Source organism: Mustela erminea, chromosome 8 (genome assembly GCF_009829155.1).
Source record: "Mustela erminea isolate mMusErm1 chromosome 8, mMusErm1.Pri, whole genome shotgun sequence".
In the NCBI taxonomy this organism is placed as follows: domain Eukaryota; kingdom Metazoa; phylum Chordata; class Mammalia; order Carnivora; family Mustelidae; genus Mustela; species Mustela erminea.
In genome coordinates, this window is record NC_045621.1 from 1,324,552 (window position 1) to 1,351,197 (window position 26,646).

Genomic DNA, 26,646 nt, shown 5'->3' on the forward strand with positions numbered 1-26,646 from the left:
AAAAAGAGGAGTCACTTTTTTTTTCTTCAAAATTTTATTTTGAAAATACTTATAGTGTCATAAGATTGCAAAAATGGAGAGAAGTGCCATGTACCTGTCACCCAACCTCCTCCGTGGTCGTGTAACAGTAAATAATCTGAAGCAACAGTTGCCGAAGTATGAACCAGTTGTGCAAATGCTGAAAATTAATGCATTTTTCTCAAAAGTAGATGAAAATTGCCAAAGCTTTCTGATAAACCAAAAAGACAAGTTTTAAAATCTGCTAAAAAAGAAAACTTATTTACATTTCTTCTTAAAAAGTAAATTAATGCAGAATGCATTCCAAATTTTGTGGTTTTTTGGAAACTTCCACATTCGAAAGAAGCGAAGACTCTGCATCTGCATCGTTCTGGCGCGACACAGTCCGTTTGTGCTTTTGTCTGTCGATGAGCATTTATGTTATTTTCACTTTTTTGGTCTATTTTGAAGAATGCCCCTGTGAACAGTTGTGTTCAGACTTTTGTGGACCTGTGTTTTGAATTTCGGGGGCCACATAGCTCAAAGTGGAATTACTGGGTCATATGGTAAATCTATGTCTAATATTTTGAGGACTTGACAAACTTTTCCCAAAGGTAATGCACCAATTTACAGCCATTTCTGGGGTCCCAGTTTCTCTTTCTGTTTGCAGATGCTTCATAATGTTCGCCGTTCTAGAGGGTGTGCAGTGGCATCTCTTTGTGGCTCTGATTGGCATTTCTCTGATGCCTAATGATGTTGAGCATCTTTTTAAGTGTTTATTGATAATTTGTGTATCTTTTTTGGAGAAATATTTATTCAGATCCTCGCCCAGATTTTAAATTGAGTTCTCTTATCATATGTAATTTTTGCAGATATTTTCTGCCATTTTGTAGGATGTCTTTTTACTTTCTTGATGATGTCCTTTGAAGCCTAAGAGTTTTTAATTTTAATGAAAACCAATGTGTGTGTGTGTGTGTGTTTTATTGCTTTCACTTTTGGTGTCTTATCTAAGAAACTGTTGTCTAATTAAGGTCACAAAAATTTACTTCTGTGTTTTCTTCTAATGGTTTTATAGTTTAGGTACTATATTCAAATCTATAATCTACTCTTTTGCGAAGAGATAGCCAGTTTCACCAGCCCTAGTTGTTGAGAAGACTGTTCTTTACCCATTTATCTGTCTTGGCACCCTTGCAGAACATCAGTTGACTGTAAGTATAGGGTTTATTTCTGGACTTTCTGATTTACTCCATTGATCTGTATGTCTAGCCTCATGTCACCACACTGTCTTAATTACTGTAGCTTTGTAGTAAAATTTGGAATTGGAAAATGTAAGTCTTCTTAACTTTTTTCTTCTTTTGCAAAATTATTTTGGCTATTCTGGGATTCTTATATTTCTGTATGAATTATGGTATCAGCTTCTGAATTTCTTCAAAAAAGGCAGCTGGAATTTCATTAAATTTGTAGTTCATTTTGGGAGTTCCAGTAGAGAAATACGGCGTATCTTTCCACCAGGCAGATCATCTGACTAACTGATTTTTGTATATTTATTTTAATGAAACTGCTTATTAGTTCTCAAAGGTTTTTGGTTGTTTGCATTGGATTTTCTATATACAAGATCTTGTCATCTGTACAGAGATAGTTACACTTCTTCCTTTCTGTATTAGTCTGCTCGAGCCACTATATCAAAGTACCACAGATTGGGTGGCTTAAACAACAGACATTAGTTTTTCACAGTTATGGAAGCTAGAAAATCCAAGATCAAGATGTTAGCAAATATGGTCTCTGAAGCAAGCCCTCTTCCCGTCTTGCATACGGCTGCCTTTTTGCCAGGTCCTCCCATGGTGGAGCTAGATCTGGGCCCTTCTAATAGAGACAGGATGTCCTCATGGGCTTTACCCCACGACCTCCTCTCAACCCAGTTACCTCCCGAAGGCGCTGCCTCACAGTGCCGTCACGGTGGGGGGTAAGGGCTTCCACATGGGAATTTGGGGGCGAAACAAATATTCAGTCCTTAATAACACTTCTCAATCTGGATGCCTTGTACTTTAATTTTCCTTTTGAAAATGTTATCTTAACATGTAATACATTTAATAACATCTAATTGGAACAGACTTTTAAAAATCACGATAATAGATATTTGGACATCTGCTTCAGTCTATGTTTTCAGTTCAGCAGTGAGCAAACCTGGAAAGCGAACTGTCCTCATTTTGTGGGTACGGTTGTCAGCAAACATTTATTGAATGTAACATCATTCCCAGGAATGTACTAGACATTGTGGAGGTCATAAAAAAATGAGCTCTGTGTAGGAGCTTAATTTCATAGAGAAGCCAAGTTTCAGTATGGTTGAAACCCTCCAGAGAAAATGTAACACTCACTATAAATTCCATGGGTAGTGGGAAGATGGCACTGGCACTGCCCACGGAGGTGAGTCGCAAAACTCCGGATGATGGAGCACAAACAGCGGAAGAATGGATGGCATTTAGCAGGGGCAGTGCGTCAAGGGGAAGTTATTTTACATAGAGACTGCTGTGGTTAAGTCAATTAAGTGAGTGTGGAGATAATTTTCGGAAAAGTTACAGATAAGTCTAAAAAACAGATAATGAAGATGCTGGACTATAGTTTGAGGAAGACTAATAACCAAGACTAATAAGATGTATAGACGTGAGATAGATATAAAGTGAAAAGGTGATTTTAATGAAAGTAGGAGAGAAAGGTGACAAGGAGAGAACTTCCGAGGGACCAAAAATAAGGCTCAGTAAAAGACTGATGGTGGCAGGAGGATGGGGAAGGAACGGTAAAAGTGACGGCTGTTTCCAGCCAAACTATGAGAGGAGGCCTGTGAACGGCTCAAGGTCCCAGAGCCACGAAGGGCAGAGCTAGAATTTAAAATGCAAACCTTTTGACCCCCAAACCTTGTGTTCTTTATACCACGTGCATTTTAGGGGTAACTATGGAGAGTTGTAGCCTTTATTACATTCCCCAAATCTTCAGTAGCATAATCCAACCCATGTCCTTAAGTAGAAGGTTTTACGTTTTCTGGTGAAGTGTACCTTACAGTAGAGGAGTGTAAGCTAATTCTGAAGGTATTCATGATTAGTCGGGAAAAAAGATCAAGTATTTATATTAACAATTTACACGAATGTGTTCTAATTCATAGTAAGCAACCGCTTTTTCCGTTAGCATCATGTGACCTTGTCACACGGGTTTTCACTCCCAAGAGTCATCTCAGCACAGGAGCGAAGTGTGACCAATTTGTGGTGCTCCTTGGTGTCTGATGTGAGAACTCCGGTGCGCACATCGTGTATTCGGTTCTTTATCCAACAAGTGCTTCGTGTGGACTGCATTTCGCGCTGCGGGAGAAATTAAGGCTTTGGGAAAAGAAGGCAGCCTGCTTTTTCTGCTCGCTGAATTTTTCTCTACGACCTCCAGCCTTTCAGCTGGACCAATGCTGCATCCCCGCTGGCCGCGGACAGCCCGAGTGTGAACCAGTTGTCCAGGTCCTCCATTAGTTAGCTCTCTTTTCACTCTCCGAAGTGCCCCAGTCACAGCACATGTAGTACGTACTGTGCAGGGTCACAGTACATGTAGTACGTTCAAATTCATGTTGCAGTAAAATTTCAGATTGAATGCGTATCTTTCGTCTTCAGCTTCACTGTTGAGGAACTGAAATAGGAAAATGTTAAGTTTATGAGTACCAAAATTCTACAGTAATTATAACTGGAATTTCCAAGAAAACAATCTAAAATAGAGGTGAAGAGATTTGGTGATCCACAGAATAGGAAAATAGAACACTGATGTAGCGCTTAGGACATGTATTTCTGCCTTAAATAAAACCAATTAGATAAGATCTTTTCTCCCCCTCAGCTGATTGCTGAGATTTTAGTAGAAACGTGAGACAAGTTACTTTTGTGTGCAAAGACTTGTAATAAGCTGTTAGCCTGGCGGAATCTGCGGGGTGATAAGTGAGTAGGAGCGCGGCGCCGAGCATCCTCGCTCGCTGGGCGGAAATGCTTTATTCGGTCTCTGACATAAATTGCTTTGGGAAAAGGCTCGGTGGGGATGAGAAGAGCCGTGGTCAGTGACAGCACATACTAAATAAAAAATGAAAGCTGACGTTTCGTTCACCAAGCACTCACCGCATGCCAGGGCTGCTCACAGGTGCTTCACGTACCCTCGCTGCCGTGAAGTTCTTGTTTCAACTTGACAGATGAAGAAGATGAGATACGGAGATCAGTTAACTTGCAAGGCCCCTGGCAGAGCCAACGCTGTAGCTACCTGGTGCTGTGACATTTTTTAAAGATTTATTTATTTTAGAGAGAGAGAGATGTGGGGGGGCGGCGGGCAGAGGGAGAGGGAGAATCTCAGGCTGACTTCCTGCTGGGCACAGAGCCTGATACGGGGCTCGATCCCGTGACCCTGAGATCGTGACCTGAGCTGAAATCGAGAGTCAGATTCTCCACGGACTGAGCCACCCAGGTGCTCCCTAGTGCTATGTTTTTAGACTGCCTGATGCTCTTACTGTGTGTTTTTAGGTGCCCATTTACAGACAATATTTATGATACGTTTCCAGGACATACTGTGGTTAACAGTCTCTGTCCACGTATTCCGTCACGTTTCCCTTCTGTCTCCCTCCCTCACAAACACACGCACACACGCACGCACACAGGCCCTGTGAAGCAGAGCCCGCGAGGATGCCCTCACTTCATAGTTAGGATATATTTATGTGGTTTGCCCAGAATTGCTCATTAGGAAGTGGCGGAACTGAGATTGCCTCCAGCTTAGCTCCTTGTAGTCTGTGAGCGCCTCCTTCTGCAACGCGGAGATCACAAGTGCACGTGCTGAAATCGTCGTCGCGTTGGACCCTACAGGACTCCTCCTCGGCAGTATAAAACTAGAAACCAGCATGTTTTGTTTTGTTTTTAAAGGTTTTATTTATTTATTTGACAGAGAGAGATCACAAGTAGGCAGAGAGGCAGGCAGAGAGAGAGAGGAGGAAGCAGGCTCCCCGCTGAGCAGAGAGCCCGATGCGGGGCTCGATCCCAGGACCCTGAGATCATGACCTGAGCCGAAGGCAGAGGCTTTAACCCACTGAGCCACCCAGGCGCCCTGAAGACAGCACGTTTATCAGCCTTTTACCTTTAAATAATTTCCCATGCTTAGGGTGGTTCTTTAAACGTCTGTGCTGATGCAATGAGCCCAAGAAAGTAGGCTGATAGTTCACTTTAATTTCCCATCTGTGAAACGGCAGTAATATGAGTACTTCTTCGTAGACTTGACAGAAATAAAATAAAGAATGCTCTTATAAAGCACTTGAAGCAGTGTGTGCCATTCTGTTCTCTCACGTTGTTAACGAGGACTCGTGCTGGACACTACGGGCAGCTTGTATGAAGCCGTTCTCATTACTGGGAATTGCTCCCAGTGCACGAGTGTCATTGATGTCCAGAACACCGGGTGATGTTCTTGGGCTAATTCTGAAGAGATTTTATTGGTGACCAACATGTATTTTAGGAAAGAACTCTGCGCTTTGAAGAAATACAAAATATGTTTTAGAAAATCCATTTCCTCAGTGGGTTCAAACTTTCCCATCTATTAAAAATATAGTATTTTTGTGAGGGCCTGCAAAGTTGGGGAGGGGCTGGCAGTGGGGAATGGATGTCTTCCAGAACATACAGTTTCAGTTTTATAAGACAAAAGGAGTTCAGGGGATTGGTTTCATGACAGTGTATGTGACTGAGCTAATTATTGAACTAAATACTTAAAAATGCTTTAAGATGGTCAATTTTTTAAGATAGTAAATTTTAAGTATAATTTTACTACAAAAAACTTTAAAAAAGAAAAAAAGCACATTTATTTGAGTGTTAAGAAATCTCAGTCTGGGGTGCCTGGGTAGCTCGTGGGTTCATGGTCTGACTCCGGGGTTTGGCTCAGGTCCCGTGAGCTCCACTGGAGTCCTGCTGGGTGTGGAGCCCCCGGGAAGATGCTCTCTAGCCTCTCCTGTCCCTCCCTCGCCCCTCACTTGGGCACACACACTCTCCCTCTAAAGGAATCAATGATAAAAGTAAGTTTTATTTTTATATTATTTACGCGGATAGAAAGGATTGTCCCCTTTTTCCTCTTCTCTTCCCCCCTCCCCCTCCTTTCCTCCTTTGCCAACACACCTGCTCAAACTTATCTGCAGAAGATTCCCTGTGTTTGATTTCGGCTCGTTCTCTAGAGCTTGCTAGTGAACTGATAAGATTTTTGCTGTCACACAAAGGCAGACTTGGACTTCGGGCAGACGTATTAGGAGAGCTTCAACGTGGCCCCTTACTGTGGCAGACCAACAATGCAAATGACTGTATTTCCCAAGGAATTTTTGTTTGTAGGGCTCTTTCTTTTTCGACAGTTCATTTGCATATATTTATTTATCTATGTTAAATCAGAAACTAAGTGAAATGTTTTTAAGGTCTTTTGACCCATGTTGCTAGTTTTGTGTGTGTGTGCTCTTTTTTTCTTTTCTTTTTTTAAAGATTTTATTTATTTATTTGACAGACAGAGACCACAAGTAGGCAGAGAGGCAGGCAGGGGGGTGGAGGGGAAGCAGGCTCCCCGCTGAGCAGAGAGCCCGATGCAGGGCTGGATCCCAGGACCCTGAGATCCTGACCTGAGCCAAATCAAAGGCTGGGCTCTCAGCTCAGCAGGGAGACTGCTTCCCCCACTCTCTGCCTGCCTCTCTGTCTACTTGTGATCTCTTTCTCTCTGTCAAATAAATAAATAAAATCTTAAATAAAAACACAAATACTGGCCATTTCTAGTCAAAAAATTAAGTAATCGACACATTAGGAAATGTAATGTGTATGTAATCAGTATAGCATCTTAATTGTTTAGTGGGTAACAGCATCAACTGTATTCTTTTAGCTTCTAGATTCTTTTTATTTTGAGAAGAAAGCCAAAAATTCCTTTTGATTTAAAAAAATGCTAAGATAATTATAAGACAATTATATAGGAATATTAAAAGGTTTATCAATTATAATTTTCTTCATAGATAAATTTAGTATTTTAAATTGGATTTGGATGACAAAGAAATGTATAACATTATCATATATGTATTTCAAAGTATCTATAAACTGATATGCTACCATCCTGTTCTCACTTCCTTATCTAGTTTTAACATTAATTTATTCCTTTAACAGATAGTATTGAGTTACAATTTTATACTAGGCACTGTGCCATATATATCTCCATGTTGGAGATAGAACGGTGACCCAAGCAGATAGAGTCATGGTACCTCATTAGGCTCTAGAGTGACACATGCCATGAAAGAGAAATGAATTGTGCTATGATTGTGTGTTTTACAGTCCTTAAAATGACACAACACTGCAATAAGTTATTGTCTACTAACTCAAAGTACCTATAGAACTAAGCCAAACTTTTGGAATGCTTTTTTCCGCTAGTGGAATAAAAAATTCATTTCCTTTTGTCATGTTTGCTTCATGCTTCTACAGCCTGCAAAATCAAAGCCTTTAATTGGGTTGGGATCAAATTCATCTCATGGAAGAAGCCGTGTTATTGTTTTTTTTTTTTTTTTTAGTAAAAGTGGTCACTTAGTCGCTCGCTATCAGATGTAAGAGCAGGATGAATTAAAAAATTATGTTCATTTACCATTAACTTTAACATTCCTGAAGAGAAGAAAGTGACAGACCTGAGTCAACTGTTCTTTTTTCTGTAATCTTAAAAGGAAACCATTTTTATTTTCCACATGACCTTAACCATACTACGGACTTAAAGAAGTGAACTCAATTTGAGATGTTGCTTACACAACAGTAAGCTTGAGGAATTGTACAAGGAGATATACCAGACTCAACCCAGGGAGGAAAAAATCAGTAAGTAAATAGGAAAAAAGTTGGAGGCCAGCTAACCACAGAGGTTTTCACTGTGTACTTTGTGATTGTTCCATATTCTATGACCAGGTTGCTTTAAAAACATCGTAAATATGCAGACTTGTTGACATTTTGTAATGAGACTGTGAACTCCTCGGTGTTGAAGAGCATCTCCCCATTGGCCATGAGCTCTGCTCCCTCTTGATCTCCAATTCTGTTTGACTGATGTCCTGTGGTTAGTGCCTCACTGGTGCCCTTTGATGGTTTTACCCAGTTCATTCGCAGGTTCTCTGCTTAGGATCTTATAAACAGTGTGACTCATGACTAGAAAATGTATCCTGGCCAGGGTTCTCTGAACCGAGAATAATTTTCAAGCAGAAAGATCTTCAATCACAGCCTAAAAAGCCCATGTCTACTTAGCATAGCTTTTAAAGAATCTTGATTGAGCATCGTAGACAAGTGCATGCCTTCCTTGAGCACTGATTTTCAAGCAGTGACAATTTCCACTACTAGCAGGAACTACTAGAAGCATTCCAAGGCTTTTATCGCTTTTTTCTGGCACCAAATCTTGCATGTCTCCAGGAATGGGAAGCCCTTTGGCAGTAAGAGCGCTTCCACCTGTGAAGCTTTATTCTGATTTCTTAAGTGCAAGACTGATTTAATTATTAATGTTGACTAAGTCAGCGGTGAGCCTTTTGTTTTTTGGTCAGGTCAGGGTGTGCATAGCGTTTGACCCCAGAGCCCTTGATGGTGCTCTTATCCGACGGATGCTGGAGGAGGAGATGAAAGCAACCGTTCGGGGGCTGCTTGGGGCAGGACAGGAAGTCGTGGCTACAGACTTGAATGCAGTGCAATAAACCACCAACCACCTTCTAGAGATTTTATTGTGGATGCTGATATTTCATTTTACTATCTGATTATAAAAGTTGAAAGGTAAGCAGCTAAAGTAACAGTTGGGGTTTAATATGTCACAGTAGTTTAATTCACTGTACAACTGAAGACTGTTACCCTTCAACACAGTCTAGAACATTGCTCCTCTTCTGTGGTGGCATAAACCTGAACACTTAAGTATTTTCCCCCTAAAATTAGCAATTGAAAGAGTTTCAAGTGTCACTGCACTGTGAAATATTAAGCAGATGACATTTACAGATACTGTGGTCGTTAGTACGAATGGCTGAACACTGTACGCAGCAACTCCGAGTGTGTCGTGCTCCGCAAGTGAATCTGACAGGAAGTAGGTGTCTTCATCTGTGTGAATCAGTCACTCATCTGTTTGCCTGTCATGTCCCAGGCATCTTTCTGTCAAGTTGTTTTCAAGAGACTGAGCCTGTGTCTGATCTCAGGCCATTTAAATGAGAAATGCAGAGGACCCAGGCATTTATGCATTTTCAAAGCTCTTAGCGTGTTTCTAATATACAAGTAGGTTTGAATACCATGTTTTTTAGTAGTAAGGAAAAATATAAGGCCTCATTTCTTATTTTATTGATGGAAACAAGTAATATAAACTGATGAAAATTGAAGCTACCGAGAAATGCTAGAAAGGAAAATAAAACAGGGTAAGAGAAGAAGGTACGGCAATGCGGAATTATTATAAAACAGTTACCAAGGAATGGACACCTCCTAGATGTTGTGACAGTTGAGTAGAAGGTTAAAGGATGGAAAAGTGCATGAGCTACGTGCAGGTGTAGGAAAAGGCTCAGGTGAGACGCTGAGATAGGAGTGTAATGGGTGGTTTGAAGCAGAGCAGGAAGACTTAGGTGGGTGGAGTGTCGGAGGAAGGCAGGGGAGGAGGAGACAGTGATGGGGACAGAGAGAGGGAGAGAAAGCGTGGCCAGCTCACGGGCCTGTACGTCTGTGAGCAGAAGCCGTCAAATGATTTGATCTTACCTATATTTTGAGAAGATCATTATTACTTTATCATTAATATTATTACAGAAACAATATGGAGGGGGCATTACACATTTGATCTTCATTATGATTGTCAGACATTCACACCTAAAGCAAATCAATGTGATTGTTTTTTGCAGATTAATTGTATGAGAAGAAAAACTTATTGGGGCAAATTGATGCTAATCCATGCAGCTTTTAATGACTTGGTTTAGAAAGCAACTCGGTGCCTATCGTGCCTTTGATGTATGTATATGGTGATAATTATCCTCTTTTGAAGGGGAGGAGCCACATTTCTTTTAGGAAAATGTACGTGTCATTTATGTTCAATAAATTTTTTTCTTAATTCAAAGGGACTTTGAACAAAACCTAGTTCCCATCATGATTGCCTGCCTTTCCGAATTTAATTCTATTTCCTTCTTAATGACAAAATGTTCAATATGAATACTGAGATATACAGTCAGCTCAATTAAAAAAATAAAAATTATTTCATAGCTTCTTTCTGAACCTTATTTTATAAGCTCACACCTAGTTGTCAGATCCTTCTGCATTTCAGCTAACAATTTAGTTGTAATAATTGACTCATTTTCTGGAAATAAAATTGTTAATCATGAAGCCATCTCTATCTCTTCATTTTTCGAGCGTATTATGCATCAAACTGTGGAGATACCACATGGGAAACTGTTTCCTTGATGAAATGAAATGAAGAATCATGATATACTTTGGGAACTTCAAAATACATAATAATATATTTAAAACACAAGAAAATACCAGAGTAAAAACATTGTTTAAATCTATTTATGTAAATGTTTTCCAAACATATTTGAGTATAAAGTCCTTGTGTGTGTGTGTGTGTGTGTGTGTGTGTGTGTGTAAAACTTCATAGTTCATAGAAGAGTGTTTCTCAGAATTCATTTTGAGAATCCTGGTTCCTGCATAGATAGCTGAAGCTGACTTTTATTTTTGCAAATGTCGTTATTGATGTTGCTCTACTAATCCGCATGTTTATAAACAAAGCAAACAGTGGAAGACTTAACGATTCTGTCTGACACTGAACGGATGTGAAGTTGATTCCCATATTACTGCCTGCAGGACTTACAAATAAACCTGTTACTCTTTTTTTGCTTGTTCTTGTAGAGTCTTAAATTTAATTCATCAATGACTTCAGGCTCTTCACAGGAAGAGTAACTTAAGGCCTTCTCTCCGTGTGTCAAGATGGTAAATGGTTGTGTTTCTTTCATAAGCCCCTGAACATTAGGGAGCATGGACATTTTTGTCTGTTTCTTCCTCTGTTCTCTGACTTAGAAGGCCCGTAGGTAACACTGGCCAAGAGTGTATGATCATTGTTTGCACAGTGGTTTTTCCCACCAAATATATGAAACTTGAAGCCTGTGGAGAACTATCACCAGTTACTTCTATCCAGTTAAAGGGAATAGAATTCAGAAAAGGAAACCAAAACTTGGTAGGAGGAGGGTTCTAATAATAATAATAATAATAATAATAATAATAATAACAATAATGATAATTTAAAAAACATGGCCTCTAAAGACCGGTGATGAACTTAAGTTAAACCCTTCCCTCTCTTAATTTCCCAGGAGCTATGGAAGCATTACATTTCTTCTGTTAATATAATTGCCTGCTTTTCTCCCCTAGAAAACATTGTTTTTGTCCGTTTTGTTGTAAGAATTCAGAATTATAAAACATTTAATTGTACATTCCAATGTCCATCGTTATACCTTTGAACAGTGATAGTATATCCCTGCGTGTGACGGTTCTAGTCACAGAAGATGCGTAGTGACCTGTGGATTTGTGGGTGCTGTGCAGCCACTCTGTGGTCGCTTGGGGAGTTGAGTCCAGTGGACCGGAACTGTCTAAAGCAATGGATGCCCATCAGGAAACGGTTGACCTCGAGTTGAGTTTAGGGTGTCTCAAGGACTGAGTTATGGAGGAGTATAAAACTTACCCTGAGAATTTCGAGGAAGCGTTGACAGATGGTTAACAGGTGGATGGCCGAATCAGGACTAGCATTTCTGAACCACGGCCGCAGAAGGTAGAGCCAGGAGGAGGAGAGGCAGAGGCAGTGTAAGGACGGACAGTCCGTTTGCTTGTCAAGGCCAAGTTACCAGTGTCTGGCCGTGGGATGGAGAAGATGCCGTGGATTCTGGAGCTCTTTTGAAAAATGGAAGTGCCCAAGATGTGGCGACAGGGTGTAGCGTCGAGGAAAGGGAAGAAGGGTGATGTCGGTTGAAGACTGGTCAGCCTTTTCCCAGGTGAGAAACTGGGGGCAGAGCAGCCTTGGCGGTCATGAAGATGAGGGCTTCCTCAGACCTGCTGATTTGGGACACTTGTGGGTCTGACCAGTGGCGGTGACGTGCTTGTCGTACTTCATATGCGTGTGCTCTGTTGAATTTATAGACTGTGTCCTGGTAAGCATATCAAGTCTAACACTGCAGTTTTTACTAAAACTCTTTTTAGTAGATTTTACTAAAATCTTCAGTTTGCATACAGTGGGCTTGATGTGTGCTGTTGCTGCCTTATCCTCTGTCTCCAGAACCAGCCGACTGCCTCTGCGCTGCTCAGCAGCATCATTTACGACGGTTGAAAAGTAAACCCTTGTTTCCTAAGCCGTCGTCCTGCTCACAGCGCTCAAGTAATAGGAAACCCTTTTGCAGTTCAGTGCTTGCAAGTCCGGGGAGAGCCTTGTTGGTTTTCTATGTGGGGGTTCGGTGTTCTGTTGCATGGAGGGAACCATGGTTACACTGAGAATGCTGGGTTTCTCGGCACCCCCTGAAAAGCGCCCCTTGAGACCACTTCCTGGTCCCTGGGATTACCTGGGTTACTTACTAAGACAGAAATATCTATGGAGAGAATTCACAGTAGACACTAACAATTTTACATTCCAAACAGCACGTGCGGAGTCCTGGGTTCATTGTGCGATGCCTTCTGCATTGCGTTTGTGTTCTGACGAAGCCCACCCGATCTGAATCTCTATTCCCAGGAAGTATAAAATGAGATCACGTTTGTATTTGTTGTAGTAACAAATGGACAATGATTGTACCTTTATGAGTAATTATAAATTTTAGTTTATTTGTGCAGGTAAATAGAACACAGATTCCTCGAAGGTGGAGAATCTGTCCTGCTCATTGTGTCAGCTCTGTCTGGACACATCCGTAGTACGCAGTCCATCCTGGATGCCTGAAGGGACTGTGGTTCCTGGAACAGTATTTCCAGTTTTTCTGTTAGCATTTGTCCGTGTCTATGCGGAGGGGCTATGACGGATGGAGGAGACGGCAGGTGTGGGGAAGTTGCCTTAGCTGTAGGTCACACAGTTGAGCTCCACTGGGTGGACAGCCGCGTCGTGCCCCAGGTTCCTTTCGACTCCCTCCAGGCAAATCTGAGGACACGTAGTATTCCCGGGTTCAGGATGGAGCAACAGGGAGCTTTCGCTTGTGCCTAGCCATGGAGAAGCAGATGGCGCTTAATTTGCAGACACCGGGGGCTTTCGCAGTCGGGGCCTACCCGTGCCAGCGGGCGGGATTTCTTCGTCAAGTTTCAGCTATGGAGGGAAGTGACACGAAGTACGGTGTTGTCCTGGCAGCTCAGAAACGGGTGCCAAGACAGGAGCGGGTCCACGCTGAAGCTCGCAGGAGGGAGGCACAATTAGAAACGTGGGCATCTACACCCTTCTCCTAGAGGAGTGGCTTGAGGCAGGAGGAGGCCGGTCAGAAGAGTGACCTAGACAGCTGCATGCACAGTGGAGGAGCCTGGGCGCTTCGGCCGTGGGGCGGGTGCGGATCCGTCTGAAGCCGGGACCGGGGATGCGGTGGCGGCCGGCGGGTGCGCCCGAGCTCTTAGCCTCTCGCCCTTTCCCCTTCCCCGTGCGGCCTTGCCCCGCCGTCCTCCCTGAGCCTGTCCTGTCCTGTCCTCTCTTCCACGCTTCTGTCTCCCCTTTCCTCACCTTCGTCCTCCCGGCTGCGGGATGTGGTTTTGTAAGTGGTGGAAGTCGTGTACCGAGTGCTTTCTAGTACAGGAAGGTGAGTTCTGATGTGTAACTGCGCATCGTCTAGCAAAGGAGGCTCGGCGCTCTTGGCGGTGAGGAGTCCGTGCAATGGAGAAGTGTATGTTTTCTGCTCTGTGGATTGAGTCTATGAATGTATTGGACTTAGCCTCAAGTTACAAAACTCCACAAAGTGTTTTAAGCACAATAAAGGAAATGCAGAAGCTGTACATAAATGATGTGTGCTTTAGTGTTCTTGTGAAGAAAGAGAAAAGTCATAGCACAGGTTTGTTTGTTTGCTTTGGAATTAGCTGGAGGGGAGCAGGTATCTGCAAATGCAGAACGTTCTTGGAGAGCCCACGTTTTCCAGGGACCTGAGATGCCTAACGAATGTGGGCGGCCTTTCTTTCCTTCTCATTGGGTCAGTCTGGTTCTTCAAGAGGGTATTAAAAAGAGTAAAAAAGTATTATTTTCACAGTGTTGTATGCGCTGTTTTGTTCCTTTGCAGTTTGAAAACTGGTACCGTAGGTGGCTGTTGAGACGGGACAGAGGAGACGACACAGGTTCCTGTGACGCAGGCGGGGGACTCCCTTTTGAGTTGTGTCTCAGGCAGGGTGCGGCGCGAAGAAGACCCGAATCCCAGCCACCCGGGCTTTCAGAGGACCCAGGGAGGAGGGCGGCGACTCCGAAACGGGACGTCCGCGGGCCGCTCGAGCTGGTGCCCTCCTTGTCCTTGTCCTTGTCCTCCGGCCGGCCGGAGCGGACTCTGGCGGCGGTGAGGTCGCTGCCTCCGACTCGGCCCCGCCTGCCACCAGCGCTTTCCGTCCGCGTAATGTCTTTCTTCCGACTCGGTGTCTGCTCACCCGCGTCCTTCCTCCGATGTCCCCTGTCTGGGGACGGCTGTGAAGCACCTTCCCCCGTCCCGCGAGCCCGGTTGCGTCCCCGCAGGGTGGGAGCAGAGCGGGGTCCCGCGGGGACGAGCCGCTGCTGCTTCCTCCGGCGGCGTCTTGGCCCCGGTCCCCGCTATGACCTCGTCGGAGCCCCGCCTGGGGCTGTCGGAGGGAAAGCGCTGTGCCCCGCGCCTCACCGGGCTGTGCCCGCAGCAGGAGGCCGGCCGGCGCCCTGCGGACCGGGTCTGTGGGCGCGGCGGGGCCGGGCCGGCAGCTGGAGGGCGGCCAGGACGCGACCTCGGCCTCCTGTGTTTCCGCCTCCGTGGGGCGCTGAGCGAGGGAGCAATGACGGCGCCTCGCTCCTCTGCGGTGTCACCTCCCTCGGTGACGCACCGGTCTCCCTTCCGGCTGAGCGCTCCCTGACTGCTCTGTGCGGTGTGTTCGCCTCTAGGCCGGACGTGAGGGGACGCGGGTGACTCGCGGGGACTTCAGCTCACTGGGTCACGGTGCCGCCGTTGCTGCCTGAGGCTTGTTCGGTGCTAGAAAGCCTGAGGGTGTCCTCTCGGAGCGCTGCTGTCCTGAAGGTGTTGCTTCTCCGTGAAGTCCCTGAGCAGGGACTCGACTCCGTAGGTGACACGGGCAAGAAGCAGAGTTAGTGATTTTGAAAAGTGAGACATGTTGTTTAAATGTGCGTTCCGCTCCCGGTTACTGCTGTGTGTGTGTGTGTGTGTGTGTCCCGCTCCCGGTTACTGCTGTGTGTGTGTGTGTGTGTGTGTCCCGCTCCCGGTTACTGCTGTGTGTGTGTGTGTGTGTGTGTCCCGCTCCCGGTTACTGCTGTGTGTGTGTGTGTGTGTGTCCCGCTCCCGGTTACTGCTGTGTGTGTGTGTGTGTGTGTGTCCCGCTCCCGGTTACTGCTGTGTGTGTGTGTGTGTGTCCCGCTCCCAGTTACTGTTGTGTGTGTGAGTGTGTGTGTCCCGCTCCCGGTTACTGCTGTGTGTGTGTGTGTGTGTGTGTGTGTCCCGCTCCCGGTTACTGCTGTGTGTGTGTGTGTGTGTGTCCCGCTCCCAGTTACTGCTGTGTGTGTGTGTGTGTGTGTCCCGCTCCCAGTTACTGCTGTGTGTGTGTGGTGTTGTTGTTCTGGTTGGTGTGATTTTCGGCCAGGTGGCTCTTGACGACCTACGAAGAGTTCTCTCTCCTCTAGTGCACCTTTGCGTCCGCCCCGCCAGCTCCTTCCCAGATCCGTCTGGAGCGTGTGCCGTGTGCCGGGCCCGAGACAGTGATGCGGCTTCGGTGCCTTGCGGAGAGACGGCGCCCGTGAGCGCTCCACTTACTCATCAGCCGGCAAGACGGAGCGGCTCAGCAGAGCGGGTGCCGTGAGCAGGCAGCACTCTTCACCAGCCGACGAGCACCTGATATGTGTTTCAGGCTTCCCGCTGTGTCCGATTTCTTCTGTAGTAGGTTTTCCTGGCAGGTACTAACAGAAAAAAAATAAACATTATTTCATATGGCAATAAATTCATAGCGTAGGATAGTTTGTCACACGAGCTTGCTTTAGCTATAATAGGTGAAGATTTTTCTTTAACTGTATGATCAACAGTCATAGTTTGGGGAAAAAAAAAAGTGAAGTAAGATGATAAAGAGTAGAGAGGATTTTAGCACGCAAACCAGAGGGCTGTCCTCCAGTTGTGAAAAGGAAACGAAGAGTCGGAAGTCCCCGGTTGTGGTCTTGGCTCTGATGCTTGTAACTCCTCAAGTATTGATTTTCTCTCTCAGTAAAAGACGGACCCTTCCTAGAAGACAGGGTTGTTTTGAAAATAAGTTGTTATTAGAGCGGTGAAAACGTTCTGGAAAGTTGAACTTGCACATTCATCACCGTCAGCACGGATCTAGTTTGAGTAGATTGTTCAGACAATAAGAATGAAGTTAGATGCAAATCGCCTGACGTCCGTTTGAGCGTTCATGACAGCACGGTCTAGTTCGTATGCGTGCCCCGCTCCTCTGCCAGATGAGAAGCTTCATGATTTCGTCGTGTGCCCAGTGTACAGCGCTGGGCAGGTGTTCAGGAAGGTTCCCTGGGTGAGTAAAACTGTCAGACACGAGGAAGGAGCAGATTCATGGTGTCACCAGTCGTTACAAACCAGCGCACCAGGTTTCGGTTACATTTTGGAGGGGGTCATTGTTTCCCTCTGCTTTAGTCTGTGATGGGGGAAGGCTTTTTGTTCCTTTCCTTTTGCCTTTTTTGCTCTAACCACTAACAGCAAAGATGTGCTCTTGGTAGTATGATCTTAAGTAACTGGGCGAAATGAAGTTTTCGTTGTCTGAAAGAATGCACTGTCCTGAGTGGATTTTAAGTGTTTTCGTGCCTAGTGAAGAGAGAAAAGCTGGTCTGCCTCGCATTGCCTCGTCGGGGGTTTTCCAGAGCAGGGACCTGCTATGGCTAACAGTCGTACTGTCCACCTCAAAATTGATCTAGAGCGTTTGGAAGACCGATTTTTGGTCATTGACTTCTTTTAACTACTGAGAGCGTGGAAATCAGGTGTGCTTGGTGTGCGGCAGGACCTTCTTTTCTCCGCGGCTCGGTACTGGATTCCCGCAGGACGTCCTCGCAGAGACTTTCCCGGCAGGTGCGGGCTCTGACATCGCTTGCTGGGAAAGGGGACTTTGCTTGCACAGTTTGTTTTCTCAGCACAGGTTGTAACTTCTCCTGGAATGTGTCCTTTTTGCTAGTAACAAGACCTCGTATTTGCACGGTACTTTACTCCTGAAAGCGCTTTTATGGATGGGCGGCTCCTTTGAGCCTAAGCCCCAGGAGAGGAAGCACAGGTGTTCTTAGCGTCCTGTGGCGAGGGCTCTGTGGCAGACTTTGACCTAACTCACATGCAAAATATTTGTGCAATGAAATTAGACTTGACCCAATTATGATGACATTTCCACACTTTTTAATTTTTTTGATAAATCTGTGAACAAAGAAAAGGCCTGCTCTGTGTTAAACTGTATCATTGGGTTCTGGAACTTGGGTAGATTAGGTTCAAATGAGATGATTGTAATCTTCTTTGCTCACAGATAGGAAACTATCTTCATTTATCTCAAAGTGATTGAAGAATAACTGAAAAACTAGAGATCTCGTTGATGTTTGGTGAGGATAGAAATCACTCCCTCCTGATGAAGAAAATGTGTAACAGAGGAGGCTGCAGAGAAAGAACTTCGTAGCTTGGGTAAATATGCGTGTTCATTATAAGTATTTTCTGTATTCATTTATAGCTTAGACTCTATCCTGTGGGGTTGGGGAGGGAGTGATTCAAGCATATGGTCATAATCGAAGACCTCTTTCTTCAGTGATGGTAGTTCATCGAGTTCTGTTTGAGATGCGGCAACAAGGGGCGAAGAGAATTCTGGGGAAGGATCAGGTACCCTGGAGGAAAAGCCGTATTGAGATATCATAGTATATTTGAACCTACTTAAAAATGGAAAATGGTTATTATTATTATTTTTTTAAACAGGGGAACAGTGAAGAAAAGTGAAGCTAAACTTTTCTTTCTTTATAGCTGACATTTATTTCGGGAGAACTTCTTGGGGTCTTAATGATATTTTGTGCACTGAGTCTCCAAAAATAGTGAAATTGCACACCCAGTTATCGGATATAGCCTTATTAAGTCTCTTACAAAATAAAGTTGGATTTATTTTTCCGGCTTTGTAAACACTGATAGTTCAAGTCTTTATTTTTGATAGGCCATTGGGATACTTCATAGTAGATGTCAAACCCTTATCAGATAGGGAAGAGCTGCGAAAGGTTCAAGTGTCAACATCAGTAATTGCCCGGAAACTTCTATGACCTGTTGGTAAGGCACAGTGTTCGCTTAGGTGTTGTCTTTGTGAGAAGCTCCAAAGGAAACAAAAGTAGAATCGAGTAGGAATAATTCTGTTTAGCTGCCAATCAGGACTTTATTTGCTTTTATACAAAAGGAATGAAGGGGATATTATTCATCTTGTGTAATTTTTTAATTAATAAAATGATGCACATCTCCTGTTGCATATCGGATTTATAAAGGTGTTCATATCCGTCCTGACTTTGTTTGCCAGTTGTATAAATCAGTCACATTTACGCTGTCTTCAATAGAGTATGGGATTAATGCAATGCTCCAGTCCAGAGTTCATGAAAGCCCATGTTGTATCTTTTTTTTAAAGATTTTATTTATTTCTTTGAGAAAAAGAGAGAAGCAAGTAAGCACAAGCAGGGGAAAGGCAGGGCGAGAAGCAGAAGCAGGCTCTGTGCTGATCAGGGAGCCCCATGCGGGGCTCGATCCCAGGACCTGGGGTCATGACCTGAACTGAAGGCAGAGGCTTAACGACTGAGACCCCTCGCGCCCCCTATATTGTATCATTTCTTAAGAAAACACAAACTTTTTCAAAAGCAAAAACAAAAAGAAAAGGAAACATTTTAAACTATGTAAGTTCTGCCCTCTTATTTATTTATTTATTTATTTAGGATATTTATGGGGCGCCTGGGTGGCTCGGTTGGTTAGGCATCTGCCTTTGGTCAGGTCACGATCCCAAGGTCGTTGGATCCAGCCCTGCGTCGGCCTCTGCCCACTGCTCCCTCTGCCTCTGCCTCCTCTCCACTCGTACACTCTCTCGCTATCTCTGTCTCTTTCTCTCAGATACATAAATAAATAGAACTTAAAACAAATAAAAAACTAAAAAACTAAGAAAATATTTCTTTATTTATTTGAGAGGGAAGGGGCAAAGGGGCAGGGGAGAGGGAGAGAGACTCTTAAGCAGAGTCTGCTGACCACAGACCCCGGCGGGGTTTGACCTCAGGACCCTGAGACTGCAGTCCAAGCTGAAATTAAGACTCGGTAGCCTAACGGTGGAGCCACCAGGTGCCCCCTCCCATCTTAATTTTTAAAAGGCTGCTAAAGACTTGTGTGACCTACCATGTCCTTTTCTTCAGATGTCTTTAGAAAAAAGTAGCTGAATAACAGTTTTGGAGAAATTTTTATTTTTTTTTCAATGTATCTTTTAATTATTTGGCCTATTTTATAGCTATATTTATATAGCTCAATTTGGAGAAAGTAAAATGAAAATTCAATAAATTATATATTATACATTAGTAAATAGCATATATTCCAGAGTGATCATTTGCTTGAACTTGACAGAAAACCAATTAAAATTCAGTTAAAAAATACATGTTGGTTATTATAATTTAAAGTTTTAGATGATGCTTCAGGCAAGGCTGAATCCAGGCCTGAGGGCAAAATGACCATCAGTCTTTCAGTCCTTTTCATATGAGTTTAATCAACTCATATGAAAGGGATGGTTTCTTTATGAATACTTTTAGAAAAAGGTGCTGATTTGATTTTCTTTACTTTAACGTAGTGCACATTTCCAGATTCCTGAGAAATAACGAAGGGCTAAGGTCCTCGTACTCTTACTGGCCAGTGTTGGAACTAACACCAGAGGCCCCCTCAGTCAAACATAACACGTGAGGAAGAAGGAAAGAAGTACAGGTCTGCAAGGAAAGTCCAGGGGCAGTTATAGAAATGTGGTTTTTGGTTTTGTTTTATTTTGTTTTGTTTTTTGCTTGCTTTTTTTTTTTTTTTTCCCATGGGGGTGTGGTGGCAGGAAAGGCCAGTGTATGTATATACTAAATTACATGAAGAGTGAAATGTATGCTGTTAGGTGAAAATACCATTGGGCAAAAAAAGACCAGCCGGTTAAAATGGTACACTAATATTTCATAGCAGATTAGCAAGGGATGATGGCAAAGTCTTGATACTGAAAATGTTTGATTACTGAAAAAACGTCTTGAAACATAACCATACTCGTGATGATAGCATCTCAAAAGGCTGTTTCTTCATCCATAAGATGGTAACTGTCTGGTTAATAGTAGCTGTGTGTATATATTTTTCATGTGCTGAATTACATTGATACACAAGGTTTTCTAGGTTTTATTGAGCATTGTTTGTATGATTTAATTTTATCCAATTATGATGCTATTGCAATTATTTTAGAATAGAAACAAAGAAGAATAAAACTCTCCTCCGCACCCTAACTTTACTGTGGGACATTGGAACACGGAATTGCAACTCCTGGAGTTTGCCTTAAATACATTACATACTTCGTAGACATTAACATGAGGAAAACTAAACTCCACAGGACTGGAAAAATTAAAGTAAAGAATTTATATGTAACCAAAGTTTATGAATGTTTTCTGCCCAATTTTTTATTAAGGAATCAACCATAGTTTCTTGATTTCCTTCATTTGAGCAGTCTCTGTTGTGTGGCTGTTTACAAAAATGCTTCCTAAGAGCCTTCATTGAGTAGGTGGTCCTTTCCTCAAACACTGAATATATTTATATGGTTTTACAACTTTTTAAATAATAAAGTTTATTTTGTTTAAATTAAGGGTGGCTTTTAGCATAGGTATTTTGTAAATTTTTGTTTGTTTGTTTGTTTGTTTGTTTCCTGAATAGTAACTCGTGGTTTTGTTTTCTGAGATGAAGGAAGGAAGGGCAGAAGGAAGGAGCTCAAAGTACCGAGAATATTTGAACAAAATTCCGTTTTTAAAGAACGTGGTGTTGAAATCCGTATTTTCAGTGTTTTAAAAATAATCCTAGCGTAGCAGAACTAAGTAAGACGATTAGTCAAAAATTAAAACTAACTAAATGTATAAAATATATTAGTTATAGCCATTAAATGAAATTCTTTGACACCTTTGATAATGATTTAGCTGCTTGAATGCCTTATATCAGCTCATAGCTAAGATCTTAAAGTAAGGACTAACAGCTTACGTTGTGTCGTAGACATTAAGGGAAACTGAAAACCGACCTTTCCTTACCTAATGACGGGGCTGAGTGGGGAGTGTGGTCACCTGGAGAAGAGCGGTGAAGGCAGAGACAGTAAAAGGGTCAAAGGTCCCGAGGCATTTATTTTTATCAAAATCTCCAAAAAGCTCATTAAAATATAAAAAAAGTATGCCAAAAGGAAAATAAAGATTATAAAATATTTAATAAATCTAACACATAAAAGCTGTGTCTTACTTGCAGTTAAAGAAATACACACTTTAGAAAAAGACACGTTTTTGAACAAATTGTCAAAAGATTAAGAAAAAAAAATCATTGCTGATAAGGGTGGTTGCATTATCACCTGCTGTTGATGGAAGCCTTTGTTGCTAGAACTTTCTAGAAAACACGTTGGTGATGTGTATGAAAATGCCTGAAAGATCAAATACTTGGAACTAGTAATTTCACTTCCAGGAGAGCACGATAAAGCAGTCGTTTGAGATGAACACAGACATTTGTGGGCTGAGACGCGCTCTGCGTCTCTGTACTGTGGAAGGGGGCGATGGCGGGAACAGTAAAGCGATGTGAATTACGAAGTCGTGTTTTTATGTGCCGGGCACAGGATGACTGCCCTGGATGGAATATCTCATTATTTCTCGCTAAATTCTTATGATGTATAGTGTTCATTTCTTGATTTCCCTGCCACTGTGTTTATGATGCGCTGGTCTTCTGGCCGAAGCCCCTTTACCATGTGCAGTAGCCGAGTGACTGAGGAGAACTGACTGTACCTGCATGTCCAGGAAGTCGCCCTCCTTGGCGGAGGCAGATCAGTGCCTCTGTGTTCCCAGTGTCGCCTTCCCGGCTCAAACGGAGTGAATCTCAGACTTTTGATGATGGATTGCGGGAGAATAGCTTGCTCTCCTGTTGCTCTCTTGGTCTTCTTTCTTCCTCATTCCTCCAAACATCGCTAGGATTTCCATCCCTTTTCCTAGTCAAATTTATTTTACTCTTCGAATTCCTACTGCATTAAAAAAAGTTTTTCTACCTTAGTATGATTTTCACTCTGTCCTATGTCATTCATTAACCCATCATGAATGTTTTTAAAGATTTTATTTATTTATTTGAGAGAGAGAGAGCGTGCGCAGAGGGAGGACCAGGCACAGGGAGAGGGAGAAGCAGACTCCCCACTGACCAGGGAGCCCCATGTGGGGCTCGATCCCAGGACCTGAGCCGAAAGCAGACGCCTGACGACTGAGCACCCAGGCATCCCCCGTCATGAATTTTTAACATATGGCCTGTTGTCAGTGTTTCGGATCCATCTCATGGCCTTGGCCTTAAATGTTTCTATTATTTGGGAAACCAAAGTTGGCGGAGTTAATGGTAAAAAAGAACAAAGGTTTTACCTTAACCCAGTCAGGCTGAAAAATATAATAACCAAAAGTTTCACAGGAAGTGCCTTGTGTTTTCCACCGATTTTACCAGAAAGGGTGAATGACTTGATAATTGTTCTCCTACTTCTTCTAATTAGGAAAATTTCCTGCTGGTGACAGCTTCAAAGCACCTCTAAAAGTTTCGTGTCAAATGCAGAGGAAAGAACTAGGTTGAATCTGTTTTAAATTGGCGAATTTAAAATTGTTATTAATTCTGAAATGGTTTGTCATGTGTCATCCTCTGTCACTTTTTTCTTCCCATAATGAGAGCCGAGGAAAGGGAACTTAACACGCACATGGAATGACAACAGATGATACGAATTCTTGGTCCAGACTGACATCTCTGAGAATAGGAAAGCCGGGCCAGAGCTGTCCTGGTCTTGCTCTGTGCTTGCATAAATCAAATCCCAAGCACCATTCCAGCTTCACACCTTACAAATACGAATGCCCGGAGTCTGTATTTCTGTTTTACCACCTAACAAATATACATAGATTTCTAAGGAGCAGTTTCCTCTCTCAGCTTCTCTCTTCCATGGTCTCCTGAGAGCCACATTTGCCTTATGATCTTCCTGAAATACGTATCTTATTGCACCCCTTCCCTGTTTTATCATACTCCCATCATCTTTAGGGTAAAAATCCAAATTTTAAAGTGTAGTGTTCAAGAGTCTTTCTGATAATGGCCTTATCTTAGTGTTCCAATCTCTTATAAAACAATTCTGGAAGCATTCTCGTTTCAAATCGTGTCTACCGAACCGCTTGCCTGCCCTCAAGGGCGGCACGTTCTCAGTCATGTGCCTTCGCTGTTGCTGTTCCTCTGCCGACAGTGGCCTCTCCCAGTTTCTTCATTCGATGACTTCTAAACCGAAGGTTCACAGATTCCATCCTTTTTAGTAGGACTTTCCTAAACATTCTCTATGTTTCTTTAGCACTCAACCTTGCCGTTGACATAGTCCTTATCAACTGACAAATGTGGAGGAGGACTTGGACTTGTTTTCTTCTCCCTGACGACCGGTGCAGTTGGGTGTTCGGTATGTGCCCGATGGATATTTGTCCGATGAACTGAATTAATTTTCCAGCTTCACATTGCTTAGAGCGTGGGGTGTAGTTATGACTGTAGGTGTGCCGCCGCCTCAGTGAGAAGACGAACGCAAACAGGAAATGACTGCCTCAAGCCACCATGACAGTTTATACCCTTTTGGGCATTAGAGTGAAAATCTTTGACAAGACATGATTAGGAAGAGATTCTAAGGCATTTGGACTAGGATGCTAATGCATGCTAAGTCGTTTGGACTTTGTCCAGAGGGTGATGTGACCAGGTTGCTTGTTAGACCGCTCGTGGCTGACTGCTGATGCGTTGGTGAGGATGTAACTGGGAGAAGAAACAAAATGGCGTCTTTTGTATGAAGTAGAATTGAATTTATTCTGATTTAACTTTACGATGATGGGCAAAGGAAATGAAAGATTATGGTAATGCCAGGTTTCTGCTTGAATAAGTAGAACAGAAATTTTAGTGTTAATTAAAATCAGAAGACAAGAAAAAAAAAAGAAAAAGGAAATCACAGGCTGAAGATCTGATTTTGTATATGTGAATTTTGATGTCCATAGAGAATAAAATATGAGTATCTAGGAAGACTTTCTTTGCAACATTTTATATAATAGTTTGAGATATTGCTAAATTCTTGGGGCTAGCCACAAAGAGAAAAATAAGTAGCAAAATGATTTTGAGAAAGTTTTAAGATCCTGATAATGCTGGTTTCTGTTTCTTTTGATGACAAGTAGAAATATGTCTTAGCCTGACCTGTTTTAGTTGGTTTTACTGTGTATGATGTACTTAAAGGTGCTGTGTTGCACTAACAGATTGAAGCATCTAGTCATATCACAGTGTTAACAATGTTACTTTCTTTAGTAATGTTGGGAAAAATGAAGGTTCTGGTAAAGACATGATTTTTTGCTTAATTTTGTGCACACCTTCAAATTTCATGTCAATCTGTAATAAGTGCTGGCAAAATAAGATGAAATTGAGTGTATTAGGGTCATACTCAAATTTTAAGAATCATTCAAATTGGGAACAGGATTTTATAATTAAAGATATGTATTCAAAAGAACAACCTATGAACATCTTATTTTTTTGCACGACTATTTGAAAATGCTCTTCCTGTGCACAAATGTAATCGTATGAGACATGGAAACACACTCCCACTTCAGAGTGCAAGTCACTCGCAGGAAAAAGATGGAGGCACAAGTTCGCTCTTGTTCTTTGATGCGGGTGTCTCAGTGCTCATCTGCATTCTGTCACATTGCATAGAATATTCTCGTCTGAAAACACTTCCTCAGTAAGACTGGGTTTCAGTCAATCTGAGATAGAAATAAAAACTGTGGGGATTTTAAATTGCATTAACCACTTTAAGGAAAATATTTACTTTCCTATAATATTTTGGAATGGGATTTTTGGGAATAGTCCGGTTACTTATGTTATCTTTTAGGTGATTTCTTTCTTACTTACTTTCATGAGACCAGTATTTGCACAAAATGGAGAAATCACCATTATGCTAAAAAATAACTAGTTTTGTGTTCCCTTTTTTCCCTTCTCCCCAAGATAAAAAAGAAAAATTATCTAGTCACTTTGGAAATGATGACATAGTTTCATGGTTACCTTTTAGCTGTGTCATGTTTGAATTCTAAAGCTGGAGGTCTGTGGTCGTGGAGCCTTTATATTTGAAGGAAAGAGGAAATGAATTGTATCAAGTATATACCCTAAGATTCAGTAAACACTAAGAGAGTACTAGGTGATTTAGTAAATAATAGCATCACTGGGTAGATAAACTTTTTTTTCACTAAAATTATAAAATACCCACATATGGCCTTAAAATAAACCATGCTCATATTTTAATTCAAATTTGATGGTCTTTGTCTGTTGTGGTAGATGTTATGGATGATCTCTATAAACCCTTTCCTTCAGCATCTTCCAAACAAACTTACTTGAATTATTACTTCAGAGTTTGCCTCTGGGGCCCCCCAAATGAAGATCCTTTCTTTTCTTTCTCAAGTTTTGTTAGAAAAAGTACAAGAATAGTGTGAGCAAATAGAAAAACAGACTTCTAAAGAAAATTGTGGGTGAGAAGGAAAAACGTAGTGTTCAGAATATTCAGATGGCTTAGATACAAAGAGGCAGAAATAAAATATTTGAAATGTGTCTCTGGTCTATAATTTGAGAAAGTCAAACTCTTGGATTTGGCTTTACCAATGGTTTGTATCAAAATTATGGAAGGAAGCCGAACAAAAGAGTGAGATACATTTTTGTATTTTTGCGAAAACAAAACAGAGAAAAAACAGCAATTTTGGCAAGAAGAGATACTGTATTGTGAACATTTTTGCTCGTATTTGAAATTTTATCACAGTTACATTTTAAATGACCAAATTAAGGGAAGGTATAATTTGTGTTGCATCGGGGCAGACTTTTTCCTTTCATCTGTTGGGATAAAAAATGTAAAAATCTTAATCAGCCTCTAAGTCTCTTCTCATAGCGTGAAAATGAATAGAAGGCTAAGTTACCTGAACGCTTCTCCCCAGCAGTGGAGGTGGAGTGAAAGTTAAAATAGATCAGTGCTTTCTAAAATTCTGTTTCATCTTCTTAATCAGGGACAGAGTATGCGCTTGGTCGGTTTAATTAGCTGATAACTGAGGGAGATTGCTGGGGCTGGCTGTGCAGCCCGCAGGGGAAAGGGGGGTACTGTCCGCCACATCACTGTGCTTTCATAGTTACATATCCATGAGTTAAAACACTTAACTTCTTATCTAGCAATT

General features: G+C 42.4%; 1 protein-coding gene across 13 annotated transcripts in view; it reads left to right on the forward strand.

Annotated features, from left to right (window-relative positions):
- Positions 1 to 26,646, forward strand: part of GULP1 (GULP PTB domain containing engulfment adaptor 1) — a 254,676-nt gene that overhangs the window by 55,391 nt on the left and 172,639 nt on the right. For 2 of the 13 annotated variants that reach the window (XM_032354123.1, XM_032354126.1), the window contains exon 2: positions 17,694 to 17,845. The exons of 3 other annotated variants lie outside the window; for them this stretch is intronic. The gene's annotated coding sequence lies outside the window, so the exon portion shown is untranslated. Of the gene's footprint in view, positions 1 to 7,565; positions 7,860 to 9,707; positions 9,990 to 15,779; positions 16,707 to 17,693; positions 17,846 to 20,619; positions 20,803 to 26,646 lie in introns of those variants that run through there. 8 more of the 13 variants (XM_032354125.1, XM_032354136.1, XM_032354134.1 and 5 more) reach the window with 8 other exon arrangements.